The sequence below is a fragment of the Argiope bruennichi genome, chromosome 10 (genome assembly GCF_947563725.1).
Source record: "Argiope bruennichi chromosome 10, qqArgBrue1.1, whole genome shotgun sequence".
NCBI lineage: Eukaryota > Metazoa > Arthropoda > Arachnida > Araneae > Araneidae > Argiope > Argiope bruennichi.
The window spans coordinates 57,444,159-57,461,524 of record NC_079160.1 but is presented as its reverse complement, the minus strand read 5'-3'; the positions used below and the strand labels follow the sequence as shown (position 1 = coordinate 57,461,524).

The 17,366-nt window shown below is 26.9% G+C and overlaps 1 protein-coding gene across 1 annotated transcript in view; it reads right to left on the bottom strand.

Annotated features, from left to right (window-relative positions):
• LOC129988936 (innexin unc-9-like) overlaps positions 1 to 17,366 on the bottom strand; it is an 80,756-nt gene that overhangs the window by 33,150 nt on the left and 30,240 nt on the right. The gene's annotated exons all lie outside the window — the stretch shown is intronic.

The window sequence follows — 17,366 nt, the reverse complement described above, 5'->3', positions numbered from 1 at the left end:
CGTGGCCGGTGATGGCCCTTAGGACTCAACCACAGTTCCCGCCAGTGTTGTTGTTGCGGCTGTATTATTGGCAGAAATTTTAAAACATATTTCTTTTTAGACATACCAATCAACTGGCAATTGATTGATTTTTATTTACAGATAATCAATCAATTACAAACCGTATTTTGAACATGTATAGGGAAAAAATGATGGAAAGAGCATATGGAAAAATATGTACTAATAAATGAATTTTTCATAGAAATATAATAATTAAACAAGAAGGAAAAAAAACTATTTTATATTTTGTTAAAACTCTTTTAAATTTTAGTTGTCTATGATTCGAATTCTTTTCCCCTTATGCGTGAATTAATATTGGAATAGAATAAATGGTTGATATACAAATGGAGTCATTTTTTTCTGTATTTCGCACTTTCTACATTGTAAGACTATTTATAAAGTATTTCCTTTAACAACCAACTGATAAAAATAAAGCAAATTCGGATGAAAAATAAATAGAAAACAAATACAATTATAAAAATAAATTCGAATTACTGGTTAAACTTCATTTTATTTGAAAAAGAATCACGTGACAATAAAATGGATGAAACTCCTTATCGCAGTTATGAGTATGCATATCGCTTTATTTTTAAGTACAACGAAATCGAAACATTGCAAAAAAATGTAGCAATAAATTTTCTTCATTAAATTGATAGGGTTTCCTGTTTCCTTTCTTTTTTCCCGTCTTTTTTGCAATTCATACAATAACTTCAAGACGAGATAATTTAGCTGCTTTTGTTTTTAATTTTTCTTTTTTGCTTTTGCATTTTTGAGCATTTGTGATTTTTTTTTTCACGGAAATATTTTTTAACGATTAATTTCCTCTTATTCTTTTTATCAAAAATTACAATTCTATTTCAAGTTTTTTTGTAATTTTTTCACCCGATGAAAAAAATTCACTCAAAAGAAGTAATTTTTAATCCATCCATCGTCACTAATTATTTATTCTAAAAAAATGAAAATATTTGGATAAAAAGACATTGCCTTAAGCTAATGCTAAAAAAATACTTTAAAATATTTGCTTAAAAGTGCGATATTATATTGAAATAAAAATTTAAATCGCCGGCGTAGTCGCGTAGGGGTAGCGTGTCTTCCCCGTGATCTGGGCTTCCCGGATCAGGGGAGACACGCTAACCCCCTTTTAACGGTTCGGGCATGGTTGTTCTTCATCTGTGTTCTATCTGTGAGATGTGTGAATGTGCCCCCCCCGGTAAAAGGGGGTTCTGCAAGCGAATGTGACACATGAAGTAGCTAAGTCGTACTCTTGGTCCTAGTTGGAGCTACTGAAAAAACAAGAAACGCTCACTCGACTTAAATCACCGACAGATAACTGTCAGCGGACTTGTAAAGAGCCAAAAGGCGCAACAACACAACAACAAAAATTTAAATATTTATTTTCTATCGTAATAATAAATGTTGTATTACAACTAAATATTTTTCACTAAAGACGATTGTAATTTGTTTAGTTTAGTCATATTAACGTCCCTTTGTAAAGCAACACTAGGGCTATTTTGGGACGGACCTCGTAATTTTGAACTGCGGTTAGATGATGAGGACGACACTGAGATGGCACCGCATCACACCACACGAGGTATTCAATTTGAAATGTAAATGGTATCCTGGAACAATAAAATAAAAATTCCATTTTACTGTTCTTCAGATTGTTTTACTGTTACTGATTAGTGATGTTCATAAAGCATCAGCATATTCACAATTTGATTGAAGTATTATTTCACTTCTTCGTTTCTTTTACTGGGCAGTTAGCAAAAAGGGTATATCAAATAATTTTAGTGATTCAATTGAGTACAGCATTTGGAAATTTAGTTAGTGGCAACAATTAAATAACTACAAATACAGTATTAATATTTGTTTGAAACATGTATGGATTTTTGATGTAATCCCATGCGTCGTATATAACATGCTTCCAGTATCGTTGAATTTCTTATTCATAGATACATTGGTAAAAGTTTAGATGGAGCGATCTAACGCTTTAAAACTCTCTGAAACAATTCGGTGGTTTTCGTCATGAACTGGTACTCTCATTTTTAGAATCAAATTATAATCATAGGTTTTATTAAGAGGAACTCATAGCCCCAGTGAGCAGACGAATCAGCCACAGGTTGCTACCAAACTGTTCCAGAGATTCTAAAAGCGATAAATCTACCAATCTGAGGCATAATCAAAACTGGTGTTAGAGTTTATATTGGAATATGGCGAAAACATATGATTTATAAACAAATGACGAAAAAGTCATTTGTTTTTGTCAAACTTGCCAGATATTCTTAAAGTCGTAGATTGTTCAAACTTACCCATTGCATCAACACCCATGTTGGTACTGATGCACGTATTCTAGTACTTTTGCATTTCTAGAAGCAAGTTGTACATAATGTGGCTACATCCAAGAGCTATAAACACTTCAAGTCAGTATATATTGTCTTAACTGTGATTATATGGCTAATGTTGTTAGATACCTATATCTAGCATAATATGTAAAGTAATGCACACATTTTTAATATATTTATCTAATTGTAGGCTAATTCAGATGTTATTAAAATATGTAAGTATTCTATGACTCACAATCAAATTGTATACTTGTTGGAACCAAATTGTATACTTCGCTGATGGCTACGTCCAAAATACATAAATGCTTAAAGTTAGAGTATATGTTATATTAGCTGTAGTTATACGATTGACTTTATTAAATATCCAAACCTCGAACATTTTGTAGAACAACGAAAAAAAATTGATAGATTTATTTATTTGCAATCTAAATCAGATGTTCGAAAATAATTTTACATGTCTCGTTTTTTCCTTTCTTGAATATAAAAATAAAAAAATGAATTCTGAAAACTACCACCTCTAGAAAAATATTTAATAAAGCAAAAAAAAAGCATTCATAATCAAGTCGGTTTCTACCTTTAATGAAATTTTAGCTTCACAAATAGAATTCATTTAAACGTTGAATCAAGCTGTTAAATCTTCAAAATACACCGACTAAGAAATATAACATTCTATAGAGTGTCTTTAAATATAATATAGAAGAATACTTAAGGCTGCATGTAATATATATATATAATTCATTACTTTCAACAAACTATCAAATCACATCCATTAAAATATGCTATAATTCTTTTTGATAAGTTCAAACATATTCTTGATATTTAGGAGTTTTTTCTAGCCCAGCTAGCTGGTGAAAAAAGTTTGAAAAACCATTTATGGCCTGGACAACTATTTATAACACAACAAATTCTAATCTTTGGCAGAGAAGAATTCGAAATAATTTAAAAAAAGGGATTCAGTCATAATTCCGGACTGAATATAAATGCATGGACCTCTCAAAAATTTGCAAATCTTTTACGCTGATTTTTCTCCTGCGGTTGGTTGCCACGTCAGAGATCAGATAAAAGTACGATTTTCTCGTGCTGCTCGGAAGTGGGCAGCGATTTATTTCGAGACAACCCATTATTCTAAGTGGACTTCCAATGGCCGAGATCTTTTTCACTTTCCGAAGAGATTTTGGGATGTATTTTTCTTCTCCCAAGAGATTCAAAGTGTCGAACTTTGTATCCTTTGAGATTAGGTAAGCCTCAAGGATTTGGTTCGTAAAGTTTCTCGATGCCTTTACAGGTCCAAAGAATCCTGTTTGGAGAATTCCGGATAAAAAAATATTGCAGAAACAAGTTATGTTTGATTTGAAAATTTTTTCCTGGTTTGAAAAAATAGCTTTTTTTTTTTTCCAACTAGATCAGAATTTTAACATTAATTTATTGCATGTGTGTAGCTGTTATCTCAAAAAAATTTGATATAAAAATTGATTTATTCTTGAATTTGGAAATATACATTTCTTTTCAAAATTATCATAGATCAAAGAATAAACATAGAGGATAAAATAATAAATGTAGATAAAATAATAGACATAAGCTTTTCTTATAAAATTCTTCGTTTACACATATTGACGAATTATGTATTTAGCTTTATCCTATAGAAAATTTGAAAACAAATTTGTTATCATGTATGTAAATATACCGAAAAACATTAATATCTCTTACTTCCATTTATTTAATTTTCACAACTTATGGAAGTTACTGACAATAATAATAAAACTAATTTAAATGGAGAAAATCAGTATCCTTTTCCGGATTTGGTTCATAAAAATCCTCGATGCCTTTACAGGACCAAAGAATCCTGTTTGGGGAATTCTGGAGGAAAAAAAATTCCGGAAACAAGTTATGTTTGATTTGAAATTTTTTTGCCGGTTTATAAAATAAAGATTTTTCAATAATATCAGAATTTTAACATTTCATTCATTGCATGTGTTAATCACAAAAATAATTGTTATAAAAATAAGTTCAATTCAGAATTATAAATTTTTTCCCTCAAAATAGTGATAGATAAAATAATAAACACAGATAAATGTAGATGAAAAAAAGATGAATTTAACGAAGGAATAGATACATGAATATAAAAATAAAATAATATAAAAGTAGAATGTAGGTAAAAGTAGATAGATAAAATAATAAACATATATCAATGTAGATAAAATTATAGACATAAGAATTAACCATAAAATTCTTCGTTTACACACATTGGCGAATTTTGTGTTTATTTTCATCCTATAGAAAATTTAAAACCAAATTTGTTATCATATAAATAATTATACAAAATAATATTAATGTTTCTTAATTCTAATTATTTAATTTTTGAAAATTATGGAAGTTTTTGACAATGATATTAAAACCAATTTCATAGCAGAAAATCAGTATCCATTTGGTAAGGTAGGGTGATACCTACAACTAGAAATAATTTGCTTATAAGATCTACTCTATTTCCATGATTCATCAATTTTAGACATTTTTTGTTAATAATCATAAAAGTTTTCCTTGCGAATGCTGTTGGTATATTTCTAAAAACGAATTTAAAATGAAATATATGTACTTCTCCTCTTTTAACTTAAAAGTTTTGTAGAGCACATAGTTAAAAGAAATGCTAAGTAATGGATGGATGGATACTGGATACATAGTTTTGTATCACTAAATAAGTTGTATTTAAATTTCAACATTAATTGCATTTTAAGTATAAAACTTTCGAATACTTTATTTTAAAATTTTAACCATTAAAACATTTTTTTTAATCTTTGAGATTTCGCTCTGAGATAATCTCTAATTTAGGTTCTATGAAACCTGTTAATTCATTGAATTTAAAATCAAAAAAAAAATTATGATTTTTACAGTGTTAAATATGTGATTTTTTTAACATTATTCAAATAATTTTACCATTTAAAAATATGCAAAATATTAGTAATACCGAAATTGTAAGTATATTCAATCATTATGGAATTTCATTTAGAGGTTATCCTAATTATTTTGTCAGACGTAAAAATATCAATAAAAAAGTAAAATTTATGTTCGTTCCAAATTTTTAAACTTTAAAAACTCTAAGCCTTTCCTTATTCTTCTTAAATCTAAAAAGCGGTATTCTCTTTCATAGTTTTACCGATTTTCAAATGCGATAGCTGTTAAACTCCCTTGAAATTTAATTAAGTTTAATATATCAAAGAGTCATGAACAGCAAGATTAATTGTTTTTTTATTTCAAGCATCAAGTAGTTTCATCCCTGAAAATATTGCTTTGAGTTTATTATGATTTATAGTCAGCTATTCAGTTTTTTTTAATTAAAAGTTATAGCGTATTTAATCATATTGGTTTTCCGATTTTATTTTATTTTTTTCTTTGCTTCTTTTTGAAGTAAAGGCATTTTGCGAATTGTTTTACTAAGCTTAAACTTTTAACTAATAACTTACTAAAATTAAAGCCGTCTTGTGTTCATAAAAAAATTCTATTATCTTCAATTATCGTCATTCGCATATTTTATCCTTTTCTAAAGGACTTCTTCCTAATAGAATTAGTAATTTAGTCCTAATATTTTTGATAATTATTAAGATAAAGAGATATTACAGTTAAATTATATCCATTCAAAGTATCACAGAGAAGGAAAGTTTAACGATTATAAGAAAGCAGAAATTATAAAAAATTTGAAATTTAGAAATGAAATTTGGAAAATTCCAAACATAAGCAGTGAGAGAAATTAAACCAAAATTCTTACACGCAATATTCATATGTGTAGGCCATATAAAAAGTTGACGACAATCATTATTTTCAATATTGAATATTAGTCGCCTTTGGTGACCAGCTTATTCGTTGATATTAGTTATACTTATTTTTAGATAAATCGCTTAGATAAAGCAACATGTCCATGATTCCATCAATTACTTGGACATTAAAGCTATATTTTTTCAAAAATCTTACTTATTATTTGTCCTTTTAATATATAGACTTTTTAATGTAGACCTTAATGTAGACCTTTTTAATGTAGATGTTCCATGACATCATAATGTTATTATTCTCTGTTCGTCTCTAAATTTAGTGGTATCGTAACTTCACATTTATATTCATTCTTTAAACTATACAGATTCGGCAATATAAACATGACCTTCTTTAACCTTCAACAATGGAAGAAAATCACGCAATGAAATATTTGATTCAACAATGAAAATGATTTATTCACGACAATAAAACTATTGCTGCAAATATACTTAAAATTGCGTTTAAAAGCCTATTAAATCTAAATTAAAGGATCTTACAGTAACTAAATGTGAATCATTAAAAAGATAATTTTTTAGGCTTGAAAATGCTTAAAAATGCTTTTGGACGAGAATATATGTGAAGTGTAGAGCGAAAAAGATAATTTTTTCATCCATTAAAAATTGCAAAAAAAAAAAAAAAATCACATCGAGAGGCATATTTCCATTCTCTAAAGTATATCTAGGCTGAATTTGTTCTTTAGAATAAAATGACTCGGTTTGTAGAGCGCCTATACATACACAAACATTTATCTTAATTATAAAAAGAGAAATATTAGAATATTGTATTTCCATTATGCACATACAGGATTCTAAACTTTACTTTATGAAACAATTATATATTAGCTTTATACAGGGTATATTTTTAAACATCTTTAACATTTTTCTAAATCCAAAAAGTAAAAAAAAAATAGCTCCGATATGAAAATCAATATCCTAAAGAGTAAAAGATATAAAGATTTATTGAAATTCTATAAATAATAAGAAAAGTGTAAATTAAGAAACAAAATAAAATTTAATAACTCTCCAGTATGATATCTTTTACTTCTGGCATACAGATAATTAAGTTTTACATTTATATTTATTGTTCGTTTTATTTTAGTCATATGGAGTTCAATAGATGTTAACAGCTATCAGAAATGTCAATTTAGAAAAGACAAATCAAATAAAGAATTTTAAAAACAACAAACTATTTCATATTTATTTCCTTTTCTTTTTTATAAATTTGATTATTTCGTACTAAATTATATCCAAAACTTTGGACGTTCTTGCGGACACATGTCAACATTCTGAAAAAAGAGTGTAATAAATAGAAAGGAAGAAAAAGGAAAGCTGAAACAACAGTCACCATCTGAATAAATCATATCTTTTCTATAATTTTCTTTCAATATCATCACTGAAATTAATTCATCTCCGATATATGTATTCACAAAGCAAAACAGAAAAAGGATTTTATTGCAGTTTGATATTGATCTGTTGTATTTAAAGGATCTTATAAGGATTTTATTGTCTGTTTGTGTGCGTGTGCGTGTGTCTGTGCGTGTACGTGCGTGTTTTCAATTGAAAGAAAGCACTCTTACATTTTCCAACAATGAATATAAAAGCTATTAAATGGAAATTGATTTTAATTGTGCATTTAAATTTAAGTAAATGATAGTATACATTATTCTGATTATTCTGCAGTTAATTGTTTCGAAAATAAGAAGCTACTTCCCCCAGACTTCCATAAAGCACTTAAGCTCAGAAACTGTGCATTTCTCTTCTACTCTTTATAGTGTTAAGGAAGGCAGTGGTATTAATTATTGAAGGAATTAATTAAGGAAGGCAGTGAATCAAATTATTGAAAATGGTGAATTAAATTTTATTCAATTTTTATAATAAATTTAAATTACATACCTCATTATCCATAAACAATTATTTGGCTTTCAAATCCTTCTTTGTGGTATTTTGTTCAGTTAAAATCTTTAAATAATCACAATATTCTACATATTTATTATTAAGAAAATTATATAAATCACCAATATAAAGAACCCACAACCTTCTTAACTTTTTAATATTATTAATTATTTTATTTCTTCCATATAGTTATTCATATTAAACAACTTTTGTTAATCAACAAATTTTAGAAGAACATTACTCTTGTGTGGGCAGTGTAGATGAATGCGATTTATAAACTTTTTCAGCTCTGAAAAAATTTCCATGAGAAGTATATATATTTAAAATAAAAAAAGCTTATTGTTGAATTAGTTAAATTGGATTCAAACTGATAACTTATTCAAATAAAAAAATATTTCAAATGAAAAAACGCTTATTGTTGAATTAAGTTATATTGATAACTTCAAATCAAAGAAACAGTGATGTCATTAAATTTATTCAAATCTTAAAAATTAAAAAATCATCTATGAATTGTTTATCCAAAAGTAAATTTGTTCTAGCACTATCGCTCTCATATAGTTTTAATTTAAACTCACTTTTCCTTAAATAAGAATTACTTTGCATTTGCTCGTTTTAATTATTATAATACAATCTCGAGTGAAAAACAATTATCTAAATCTGACACTCAACGTGTTAAAGTAAGTGAAAAGAAGAACTGACTTTAGCGAGATTTTCCATATATTTCCCAGCATTGCATCTAATAAGTAAAGGCGTTTAAGCTTTGAATTTATTCGTACTTTTAATAAGTAGGAACTAGAGAGAGAACTTCATGCAGATTAGAAACAATCTGCATATCAGACATAACTTGGAATCTAGCAGATAATATCAAGTTCTAGCAAAACTCTTAATTCAGTAGGGAAGTTTGGCGCTCAATGAAATGATCAGAAATGTTTGGATTATATTCTAAATTCTTTATAAGCCAAGTTTATCAACAAATTTATGTATTTTACGATATCTTAGTCATCTAAGAATATGCATACATTATCGGTAATATAGAGTTAATTTCATTTTCAAATGATAAACATTGTTAGATTAAAATGAGTGTACAAACGTGTGTAAATAATTTAACATATTGAAAACCAAGATTAAACAAAAAATACAATTACAATTGCATAATCCATAGTCTAGTCGCAGAATACAGATATTATCTAGAAGCTGTCTATTTTCAAATGCAGTTGTTTCATTAAGACGTACATCTGAAAATTATGCTCACATCTTAATTTCTCTATATTCCCTACACATTTATTATCACCTTTCTTCAAAATTAATCTCATATTATATAATTTTTGGAACACAACATTCTAGGTTCGGAATTTTTTTACTTAACAAATTGCCTACACTCAGACACAGTTTATTAGAGTGAACTTAAAAGTTAAAATATGGTGGTGATCCCTGTTATATAATTTGTGCCAATTTCAAAAATTGTAAAGTTGCTTTAATAATAAATTTTTAATCGGCTTTGAATTATTATAACATGGAGGTTTTTTTATATTATTCTGTTATTTGTTTTGAAGTTAATATATTAAACTGAATTATGAATAATAAAAACATTAAAAATAGTTATGGGAAATCATAAACATAAATAATTTGATATTTTTAAATTTCAAGCATTCTAACTATTGAAACGGTTTTCTTATGATAAGAAATAGATAATTAATCACAGAAACATACTGTTGAAATCTGAATATATTTGTTTGAATGATGATTTAATCAATATTCTTATTCATTTGAATAATTAAATGAAATGATAATTTTTGAAAACGATTTTCCGAATATTTTAAAATATTAAATTTTATCTCAAATATCAATAGTGGGAATCATTTTTCTTTTGCTCTTAAAAAAATTATTATTATTTTGAAATGTTGCCATTTTAAGTTTTAAATTCTAAAATATGCATTTGAGAAATACATAAAAAAATTAAGCATTTATAGTTTTGAAAATATTTTAATTTTTGAACTTTTTTTAAACTTTAAAAAAAATACTGAATTTTAGTTAAACTACTGACATACTTTATCATTTGCCGTTATAAACGTTTATAAATTTTGAAATACTGAGATTTTAAGATTTAAGAAGTGAAGTGAATTGTTTAGAGGGGATCTGATTACAGAAAATGTATGAATCAAAATCATAATTAATCAGCAATAAAAATAATAATATAAATAAATTGAAATGCATTAAAAAATTATACAAAATAGCCAGATGAGGTGACCTAATGATATTTCGAGAATTATTATTGATAAAAAGGAAGAAAAAATGGATCTTATATTATTATTAACTGATTTCTTTCTCGAAACATGTGAAATTTTACTTCGTCACGTGATCACGTAAACAAGATTTTTCCCTTTGTTTATCAGATTATATTTTAAACAGCATGATATTAAAAATAATCATTTTTTAATTTTTTTTTTATGAACGTAATTCAAAATTCAAATTAGATTGATTCTAAGAAATAATTTGGACATTGTGGTTTAATAAATGCTATACATAAGGAAAAAAAATTTCATTTATTTTGAAAATGCTTATGAAATCTCTAATCAATTCAATATTTTCTTTAACAATCTGTAATTTAACTTACTTTGTTATATATAAAAATAAAACATTTGCATGATTTGTTACGAAACTAAGCATACTACTGAAACAAAAATATTAATGAATTTTAATTGCTAATGACGAAATAAAATATTCTTTCTGTTGAATTATTTAAAAATAATTAAGAGTTATGATCATAAACATGAGCTTTTAGATAAAAATTCACTTAAGAACGGAGATCTACATTCTATTTTAAGATAATGATGTTTATCCTTAAAATAATTCATTAAAATATCGATTTAATTTATCTTTAAAAATGTCTTATCTTCGATTCATTCTACTCCTAATTAAGACATCTCAATTCTTCAAATTTACTTTAAATTTGCTACTTTAATTAATTAGTGCTTTATTTTATATTTAATACTAAACAGCAAAGGAAACTATTCATCTTATAACCCAAATTCAAACAGAAGTTAATATACCTGATAGTTTTTTTCCCTTAGACAATATTTTTTTTCCTTTTTCGCCCCATCGATTTTCGTGTAAGAATATTTCAAGGTTATATTTTCATTTCAATTATATAAAGATTATTCCTTCTAATGACCTTCAATGCCATCAAAAACAGAAATTCTCAAAAATAGTGTTCAGTTTGAATATCCATTTTATAAAAAGCTCACAACGGACTATTATTATTAAATAAGAAATGTTTTGAATATTTTAAGTTTTATAATGTATTAATTGTTTTATAGAATTCCATTATTACTCTGATAACACACATTATTGTATTTATAAATCATCGCTTATTCTATTTCTTATATAAACAGGATATTTAAGGCGATTGACGATGAAATTCTCTGTCCTAGATTTCAAAGAATAATTATTAATGTTCTTGAAGATTTAATTTTTGTTCAACACTTTATTTTATTATTTTTGCGCTTTTTTTTTAAATTTTTTTTACCACTTCTTATATTTTTCTCAATAAGACAATAAGATATCACTGTAAAGTTTACAAATATTAAATATTAACTTATTTTGTTATTACATATAGATTAGTTTATATTAAACATATTGCTATATCTATTATTTTCATATTTACAACGCATTACTCATTCTATTTCTCATACAACAGGATATTCATGGAGATTGAAGATGGAATTCTCTGACTTAGATCTCAAAGAATAATTTTTGATGTTCTTAAAAAGCTAATTTTCGCTCAACACATTGTTTTATCATTTTTGTGTATTTTAATATTCACCATCAGTTATATTTGTTCTCCTATAAAAAAAAGTAAGATATCCCTGCAAAGTTTACATCTATCAAACATTAATTTATCTTGTTGCATACAAATTAATTTATATTAAATATATTGCTGTAGCTATTATCTTTACTTTTATAACTCATTACTTATTCTATTTCTCATATAACAGGATATTCATGGCTTAAGACATCCCGATGAAATTCCGTGTTCCAGATCTCCCAGATGTGAACATTTATTCCAGTGCCCCAGCTGCGCCGGGACTTAACGAAATTAAACGCTATATCACTATTTGCCTTTGATAGCAACCATACAAAGGGCCACTTAATACTGAGAATAAATATTGGGGTAATGTTGATGTCATTATCGGACATTATGTGATGTCCTGAGCTTTCAATCAAAAGGGTAGATGCTATCTTGTTAGTAGCACGAATGTGCAGTTTTATTGATAATTGTCCTCTTATCTTATAAATTATACCGATAATTTTGCTATTCAGTGTCTCTTACAAGGTCTTGGGATGTTTTATAAGGCAGGGACATTTATGAAATAGCTAAAGCATTTAAGAGAATACTCCTTCGTGTGCAATTGGACAGCGAAGATTATGGAAAATTTATGATGGAATATAGATTTATTATGGTTTGGAGAATTCAATATATCATTCGAAATTGCTTGGTAAGTATTATTGTTCTGCATGATATTTATCATTCGAGCTATAAAATAAACAAATGGCTTATGAGTCAGCTTGTTATAAAATCATTAAAACTGGTTTATTTAAGAAATAGTAAAATTGTGGTTAGAATATGCTTTGCAAAAGTATTAAATTCTTTTATTAATTTTATATAATATCATGTAGGTGTTAAGTCTTATTTTACAGTCTATCAGATCCATTAAATTACAAGTATTATGAAGTAAAAATTATTTAAATTTGTGAAATGTTGCATATTATAATTAATTTGTAAAAACGAATGGTAAACTATAGGAATCAGTTTGGTCTAATTATGATGAAATTTGGTAAATTTTATTTCTGATTTAATTAATATGAATAAAAATTAATCAAACTGCAACAAGAATAAGAAAAGATATTTCAAATAGTTTAGTTTTTTAATAGTTTTATTAATTATAAATATATCCAACTTAAGTAATTTAAAACTTTTCGATAGCCATTATAAAGGAAACTTTTAGTAACAAAATCAGTATGACATCATCAAATTCAAAAGAGCAAGAAAATGAATTAATTTAAAGATTTTTTTAGTCTACTGTGTAACATTATATTATAAACAACAAAATAAATCGAATTGTAAATATCACCATTTAAAACCTTTTATCTAATTAAAAACAAGGTACTTCAGAAAATTAGTTTAAATTTTGATAATATTTTTGATGCGAACGTAATAAGAGTAATTTCAGTAAACTCTTAAAATGTTATATAGTCAATTTTCCTTAAGAATAAACTAAATTAAAATTGTGAGGATTATATGAACAACAGTTTTTCTTCAGGAATACATAATATTTATGATCTAATTATTATGAATAAAATGAATAAATTTATGATCTAACTAATATGAATAAGTTTTTTAATTATAAATATAACCAACTTAAGCAATTTAAAGATACAATTTAAAATTTCTCGATATCCTCTGTAATGGGAATCTTTAGTCAACAAAATCGATATGACATCATCATATTCATAAGAACAAGTAAATGAGTTAATTTAACGATCATCTTTTAGTCCATGTTGTAACAGTATATTATAAACATCAAATTAAATAGAACTGTAAGAGTAATTGTATCTAAGTGAAAATAAATATTGTAAGCTCTGTGAAGTCACAGTCACACCCAAAAAGTGCGATTTCTTCTTCTTTTTTTGCTCTATTATGTGACTTCACAAAACAAAAGTTAAATGAGAAATTTCGATGTTTCAAATAACTTAATATCACTTCTTATTACTTCAATTGAGTAAGAATTGATTTCGTCAAATAAGTAAATGCTAGCAAAGTGTGATACGGGACAAATATTATTATTTCTTACTTTAGTTGTTTAATTTACAAAACAAATATTTTCTTAAAACTTAATTTACTGTATATTTATCTGCATTAAAGTATCACAAAATTATGTATTTCATGATAAAAAAGAAACATTGCTTATATAATCTACACAATTTTAATTTAGTTTATTTATAAGAAAAATTAAATTTGACTCCGAAATATTTTTAAAGTTCGCTGAAGTTACTCTTAAAAAGTTCGCATCAATATTAAAGTGCCAAAATTTAAGCTAATTTTCTTCTAAAGTTACTCTTAAAAAGATCGCATCAATATTAAGGTAATTTTCTTAAGTAAGTGTTTTCAATTAGATTAAACGTTCTTAAGTGTATCATACTAGAGCAAAGTGGGGAGATTTCAGTATGAGGATGCTTACTTCAAGTGCTTCTAAGTTCAGCTAAAATATTGTTATTAAGTCTGAAAACGAGGGTTTTTAAGATAACGTGATGCAACTATATTTAAAAAGAAAACAATCCTTTTGCGTAAGTATAATTAAAAATATAGCATTGGATAAAGTAAACTACAAGAATTTGATTTTTACTGAGGTTGCATTAAGATCTCTAGTTAAGATAAATTCATTAGATTAGATGAAGATAAAATTAGATTTACCTAAAAAAAAGTGAAATATTAGAAATATTTTTTATTTGATCGTGGATAAATTAGATTTGCAGATTTTAAGATGTATTTGAAAATTTAATTTATATTTAGATAAGCTGATTTTGATAATAGGAACAATTTTGCCTTAAATAAGAATTTATAGTAAAATTAATTTCGAAATTTATGTAATTACTGGCGAATTTAATTCTCATAGAACCTGGGAGACTGAACTTTTTTTTGTACAAAATAAAATCCTATCCTATGGCTCCTTTGAAATTATAAGCGAAATCTAATTCAACTGCAAACGCGTGATCAAACATGAAAAAAATGCATGGAAATCCGAAGCCCTAATCACTACTCCATCCCTGATACATTTATGAAGTCATGTAAGGAGTAGTGATGAAGTCACATGTCATTTAGTTATAAGAAAATGATTTTTTTTGTGTGTAATATGACGTTTTTTTAAGAAAGACACCTATATAGATAAACTATATATTAAAACTATTATTTTCTCAGATTGATTTTTTTTCTTAATGAAATATACTTCCATTACGGAAACTCTACTTCAACTGATATGGAATATAATTCAATTTACTGTATCACATTACTTTGATTAAATTCTCTACTTATTGTTGCCCCTTTTTCTCTCCTAACCTAAATCCAGGAACAAATTGCACCCTGTAGAAAACCAAGGTATCCCCGAAAGAAAAAGCTGATATGAACCCGTTCCCTAAAAATCTATTTCGTACGCAAAGAAAAATAGAATTTTTCAAGCAAACGCAAATTCCTCAACGAAGTTTCAAGCAAAAGAGTGTTTTCTGTAAATTCAGCCTTCTTTTATGCGTGCTAGGGGACGGATCCAAAGAAACTATGGTAACTTGCAACGCTACAAAATAACCAAATCCTTACGCATTCAATTCTCATGAGTAACATTTAACTCGGGAGCTCAGAACCGGAGTCATTTCTTAGCGGCTTAGGCAGCATTTCTCTTTTAACTCCTTCGTCGATGAGTTTCTTAGAAATGTATAAGTAGATCCAGTTATTGCTGTCATTTTCTTAAATTAGGTAAGTGAAGACCGAATATAAAAGTTAATATCTTCTCGTATGTAATGGCTATTTATTTGCAAATATTTCGTTCTCGAGTTTTATTTTTAGGAATTACTGATATTCGTTCCTGAGAACTCAAAATCTTCGTTAAAAGATTTGAAATTTCCCTGAAATAAAAATTACGATAATGCTTTCCTTGGTATTTCCGTTAGCTTCGATAGAAGAATTTCGGTGTAAAATAATTATCAGAAACAATGTCATGTAATTAGAGTTTCGCATTGCCATTTATGAAATTTGCATAAATAAACATCTGCTTTAACTATTGGAGATAAACCAAAGTTTATCCAAAATAGTTTTGTTATTTCCTGTCTTTTATTATTTTTTTCAATAACTTTGAAATATCTTGAATTATTTTTGTGAACATAAGACTAAAAAAATGACGTTAGTATATCGTTAAATTGTTTCTCCAATGTTCACCATTTTTTACAAGATCTATTTAGTTCCTTCAAATAGAATACATATGCAAATAGATGCACTGATAATTTTTATTGAGTGAATTGTTTGTATATAGATAAGTAAATGGATCCATAACATAAATTTTACACAATGTATCCACTTAAATTTTTCTAATCCCTATTAACTTGAGAGCGGTTATAATTATTGTCACTAACTCGGTTCCTAAATATAGTAATAAAATATGTTACATTATAATTCGAATACATTATAATCTATGTCTTGTAATAATGCTTTACACATTGAAATCGGTTAAAACGTCACTTGGAGATAAGCAATGGTAATCTTTTTTTAATTCAGATAAGGTACCACATGCTTGAAAAAAGTCAGTTATTAAATTGCAGCGTACCTTTTATTTCGTCCAAAAAGGCATTTAGACCGCAATAATCCAAAGAACAAAACGTGTAAAACGTGCATTTAATTGGTCATGATTTTCCGAATTTGCGACGTAACATCGTACGATAACAGGAGAAAAATAATTTTTGACTATCATTTTTGAACAATAAACGTCGATCAATGCCATAGAGTATTTCGAATACTAAAAATAAAAGTATCTGCTATTAACTATTAATTAATTGCTCTATCTTATTTCTAATGCTTTTCTGACGTATGATTGGTGTAAATCATGACCAACCAAATGCGCGTATATTTTAACCAGTCACAAAGCTTGTGGCAATAGCTGTCGCCATTCTCAAGCTAATGTGGATTAGAAATATTTTAGTAGATAATTGTATAATAAGCCGTCTTCATTCAAAACAAGGAGTTGCCATACAGTCAAAAATAGATTTGTAATTATAGCATTTTCTTGTTTGGATTCATAACATACAGAAATAATAAATTATGCTTATAAGGAAATTGTTTTTCCATATCGATAGAACCAGAGGAAATTTAATAAATGCTTACAGTTTTGATGTAGGATATCATTTTCAATTTTATTTATACGATTTATCACATTTATGTTTTAAAGGATTTTCATGCACACGCAAAGACAAGCATAAATACAAGTTGTGTCCAAATGAAAAGGTACGAAACGACACTGTGGGTATAAATGAAGACTTCATTCTAAGTATACATCATAGGTCACAACGATCCCATTTATTAACGAGCCGAAGGATTCCTTGTTCCCAGAATTCCTGTTGTCGTGACGAGACCCTGTCCTCCACAGCGTCCTTGAGTTCGTCGTCCGAGTTAAAACGCTTCCCTTTCAGATGTTTTTTCAGGAGACTAAACACATGAAAATCGCAGGGGGACATGTTTGGGCTGTTAAGCAGA